Source organism: Lathyrus oleraceus, chromosome 5 (genome assembly GCF_024323335.1).
Source record: "Lathyrus oleraceus cultivar Zhongwan6 chromosome 5, CAAS_Psat_ZW6_1.0, whole genome shotgun sequence".
Classification (NCBI taxonomy): Eukaryota; Viridiplantae; Streptophyta; class Magnoliopsida; order Fabales; family Fabaceae; genus Lathyrus; species Lathyrus oleraceus.
The window spans coordinates 80,184,185-80,189,870 of record NC_066583.1 but is presented as its reverse complement, the minus strand read 5'-3'; positions in this window follow the sequence as shown (position 1 = coordinate 80,189,870).

The window sequence follows — 5,686 nt, the reverse complement described above, 5'->3', positions numbered from 1 at the left end:
AAGTCCGAGGTTTTCTTGGCCGCTTGAATTATATTTACAGATTTATATCTCACATGACTGCCACATGTGCGCCAATATTCAAGCTCCTCCGGAAAGATCAGCGTCATGATTGGACCGAGGATTGGCAGAAGGCCTTTGACAGTATTAAAGAGTATCTGTCAGAGCCTCCGATTTTGTCTCCGCCTGTGGAAGGGAGACCCTTGATTATGTATCTGACTGTTCTTGAAGACTCTATGGGTTATGTATTGGGTTAGCAAGATGAATCAGGGAAGAAAGAGTATGCCGTCTACTATCTGAGTAAAAAGTTCACTGATTGTGAGTCTCGATACTCAATGCTTGAGAAAACATGTTGTGCTTTGGCTTGGGCTGCTAAGTGCTTACGCCAGTATATGTTGAATCATACGACTTGTTTGATATCCAAGATGGATCCAATCAAGTATATCTTTGAGAAGCCTGCTTTAACTGGGAGAATTGCCCGTTGGCAGATGCTGTTGTCTGAGTATGATATTGAGTATCAAGCTCAAAAAGCTATTAAAGGTAGTATTTTGGCTGACCACTTGGCACATCAACCAATTGAGGATTATCAGTCAGTTCATTACGACTTCCCAGATGAGGAGATTATGTATTTGAAGATAAAATATTGTGATGATCCTACGCTCGATGAAGGGCCAGAGCCTGGTTCCCGATGGAGCATGGTATTTGATGGCGCTATAAATCAATATGGAAATGGTATTGGGGCAGTGATTATTACTCCTCAGGGCACACATTTTCCTTTTACAGCAAGGCTAACTTTCAAATGCACGAATAATATGGCTGAATATGAGGCATGTATTATGGGTTTAGAAGAATGTATTGATCTTAGGATCAAGCATCTTGATGTTTATGGTGATTTGGCCCTTGTTGTTAATCAAATTAAGGGTGAATGGGAGACGAATCAGCCTGGCCTCATCTCATACAGAGATTATGCGAGAAGGATTTCAAATTTCTTTACTGAGGTTGACTTCCATCATATTCCTCAAGATGAGAATCGGATGGCAGATGCGCTTGCTACACTTGCTTCTATGATAGTGGTGAAAGAATGAAGTCCCCAATATCATTGTGATGCGCTTGGATAGACCAGCTCATGTATTTGCAGTTGAAGAAGTGAAAGATGATAAGCCATGGTATTTTGATATAAAACGTTTTCTCCAAAGTTAGATTTACCCGCCTGGGGCATCTGTTAAAGATATAAAGACTTTGAGAAGATTATCTGGCAGTTTCTACCTCAACGGCGATGTGCTTTACAAGAGGAATTTTGACATGGTTATGCTCAGATGCATGGATAGACACGAAGAAGACCTGTTGATGACTGAAGTCCATGAGGGTTCATTTGGTACTCATTCCAATGGACATGCCATGGCAAAGAAGATGTTGAGAGCAGGCTACTATTGGGTGACCATGGAGTTTGACTGCTGCAAATATGTGAAGAAATGCCATAAGTGTCAGATTTATGCGGATAAGATTCATATTCCCTTGACACTTCTGAATGTGATTTCATCACCATGGCCTTTCTCTATATGGGGAATTGACATGATTGGCATGATAGAGCCAAAAGCGTCGAACGGTCATAGGTTTATTCTCGTAGCAATTGATTACTTCACTAAGTGGATCGAAGCGGCATCATATGCAAACGTGACTAGGCAGGTGGTTATGAAGTTTATCAAGAATCAACTCATATGCCGTTATGGTGTGCCAGATAAGATCATTGTTAATAATGGATCTAACTTGAACAACAAGATGATGAAAGAGTTGTGTAGCGAGTTCAAGATTGCACATCATAATTCTTCTCCTTATAGACCCAAGATGAATGGGGCTGTTGAAGCTGCTAATAAGAACATCAAGAAGATTATCCAGAAGATGGTTGTTACGTACAAAGATTGGCATGAGATGCTACCATTTGCTTTGCATGGTTATCATACATCTGTCCGCACTTCAAAATGGGCAACCTCGTTCTCTCTTGTTTATGGCATGGAGGTTGTGCTCCACGTGGAGGTTGAGATCCCATCAATGAGAGTCTTGATGGAAGCCAAGTTGACTGAGGCTGAATGGGTTCAGAGTCGTTATGACCAGCTGAACTTAATTGAAGAGAAGAGATTGACTACCATGTGCCATGGTCAGTTATATCAGCAAAGGATGAAGAAAGCCTTTGATAATAAGGTCAAGCCTCGTTTGTTCCGAGAAGGTGACCTCGTCCTCAATAAAGTTTTGTCTTTCGCGCCCGATTCCAGGGGCAAGTGGACTCCAAACTATGAGGGTCCATATGTTGTTAAGAGAGCCTTTTCAGGCGCTGCTTTGATACTTACAACTATGGATGGGGAGAATTTCACTCGTCCTGTGAATTCAGATGCAGTCAAGAAATACTTTGCCTAAAAATAAAAACAGAATAGCTCGCTAAGTTGAAAACCCGAAAGGGCGGTTTAGGCAAAAATGAGCGTCTCGGTGGATTGAAAACCCAAAAGGGCGATCCAGGAAAAAGTTAGAGACATAAAAAATGAATATATATATATATATATATATATATATATATATATATATATATATATATATATATATATATATATATATATATATATATATATATATATATATATATATATATATATATATATGTGTGTGTGTGTGTGTGTGTGTGTGATACGGTGAACTGACTTTGTGTTTTTGCTTTGAAAAGCAATGTTGCGGATAGCAAGAGTCGCCACCGACTTTTCTTTTATCCAATAAGGAAAGGCGGAAAAGAACAGGAAAGACCTTGATTAGATTTTGAGTTCGGGAGGTACATTATACAAAGGGAAGGTGTTAGCACCCTTTGTATCCACGGTTATCCATGGGCTCTTAATTGCTTAACTCACTTATGTTTTCCTTGTTTGAGAAAGTGTTTGAGAAAGTGTTTGAGAAATGTGGTGTGTTTAGAAAATATTTTGAAAGGAGAGTTTAACTTTATAATGATTCTTGTACGAATGTATACAAAGTGTTTATCTCGTTTGATTTTGAAAGATGTTTAGAAAAATATAACTCGGCGGTGATTCTGGTGCGAATGTATACCAAGTGGTGATTTTCTAAAAGATGTTTTGAAAAGTGTGAGGTGTGAAAAGTGTTTTAAGTTGTGAGCAAGCATTTAAGAGTTATACCTAACCAAGGTCTTTATAGGTATTTCCTAGCCTTATGAGGGTAAAACTGTCCTTACTATTGAGAAGTAAGTAGTCTTATCCTTTGGATGTAAAGGGACATCGTGGGATCGTCGATTGGTCGTTGAAGGCAACATTTGTAAGGATACCTTAGCATTCGAAGGGACGATCATCATTTAATCGTAGGCTACAACGAAGGGTCATCGAGTGACAAAGTCATATATTCGAAGGCAACGTTCGAGGGACAAGGTTTATCTCGTAGGGACATTGACCTTTTGATCGAAGGGACTATGACTTATCTGTTTAGGGGTGATGATGATTTAATCGAAAGGGTCTTTGCTAAGGGTATCCCCACATTCGCGGGACATGACCGTAATATCGTAAGGCAATAAAAAGAGGGATAAGATCACGTATTCGAAGGCAATGTAATTAGCCAAGTAAACAGAATAAATCTCCACACTGGTATCCCACAAATAAAGTGGAATACCGAGCTATCTCTTCAAGAATCATGGGAGCCCTTACAGAAACTCAGCAAACATGTTAGAATAACGGGATGGGGTGCAATCGAGAGTTGCACCGAACAAAAGAACCATAGCAATAATAGTGTCATGCAAACAGCGTATAAATGCAATAGAAAACATGTCAAATAAATACAAAATAGATCAGAATGCAAACAGAAAAAAAAAACAACTACTGTCATGTTCGCTACTGCCTCGCCTTGCGAGGGCGTGGCGAACCCTCGTTACAGGTTCGCTTAGCGAGGTGCTAGCGAACGGCTGCGGGTTCTGGGTTCTTCTTTGATACTGGTGCGATTTCGGACACCCCAAACCCTATGGCATCCATTACAGAAATTACGTGATCGAATATTCAAAGTATTGTTTTACACTTTTATGCACATATAAACCCACATGCAAAACCTAACGATATTCGCCTTTCCAAATTCAAACCATAATGCCGCATACGTTTAGAAATTTCAAATTGGGAGCATAGAGTAGTTGGAATAGGGCAAACCTGATTGGAGGGATCAGATGAAATTGAATTTTGCACCATTGGGTTTGCAGGGCAATCTTAGGGTTTATGCCTGATAGGGTTGGTGGAGGTAACCTTTGTGCCGATGAGTTCTCTGAATTAGCTTCTAGGGTTTTCCCCGTTGTTTTTCTGATCTCCCATTGTCTCCCCTTTTTCAAATGAAGTTCTGGAATTTATAGCTGATATTTTGTGTCTTGGTGGGTTCAGACTGAAGGCAATTCAGGCCCAGAATTTTTGTATATCCGCAAGCTTCGCTAGGCGAGTGAGCTAGCGAAGGGTTCGCTAGGCGAACGCTCAGCGAGTGTTCCAGCGAATGCTCCCAGACTTGGATGAAAGCATAGTTAGTACTTACTCGCTAGGCAAGCAGCTAGCGAGCAGGTAGCGAGCATTCCAGTAGCAAAATCAACAAGGTTCGTTGGAGCGAAGGAGAAAGCGTGGGCTTCGCCTAGCGAGCATGACAGTTCAGGTCATCTTCTGGATTTGGTGGCCTGTGCGCTGGATCTTTGTTCCTTTGAAAAATGAATAGACCTCTGTTGAAAGTATAAAAATTAACAGGCAAATTTTGGGGTATGACAATATATATATATATATATATATATATATATATATATATATATATATATATATATATATATATATATATATCCCGCTAGATTGAGTGCCTCACCCTGGGGCAATCTAGGCAAAAATTAGGGATTTGGCAAGTAACTACATCCTGACAAGACTTTGCTCTACAAACTATCTTCTGTCAAAGAATTTCGCTCAGTCATCGTCAACTGAAGCTTCAGATATATTGGATTCAGAGTTGGTGGAGAAATGGTCATTATATTCAATGTAGCCTTTTTCTAATATATATCACCAATTTCAAATTTGTAAAGATCCATGGAGTCTTGCCATTTGCAGACTACCATTCCATCAAATAAATTTGAACCTTTATCCAATTCTTTGCACTCTTATTTGTTTCTATTCAACAAATGTTTGCATGTTTTAATTGATAAATATCATTATTTTAAATAAATAAAATTTTCATAAATTGTTTTTAAACAAAGTGAACATTCACAAAGACTGAAAAGGATAATTGGGACGTCTTCGGTGCTCTCCCAAGGATAGTATGATCTCCGAAAGGGTAAGACATTTGTTTACATTCCTAGCATATTTGTGTTTCTCTTCATCATCTCTCAGGTTGTCTCCTCCGCAAGTATAACACCCTTCTACCCAACGACATATTTAAATAGATTATCAGAGTACAACCTGTAGAAGAGTTTACATTTCTTACAACATAACACTTATCGCATCACAACATAAAACATATTATTTATTTTATTTAAAACTTCGCAGCGGACAACAACACAAATATTAGCATTCATCATATAACAATTCATAATAATGTTTCAACATTATCTCAACAAGCATCTCAACATATCAGTCATCATAAACAACGTAAGTAATAATCAATTATCTATCGAAACCCATAACCCCGGTGTCACATGACC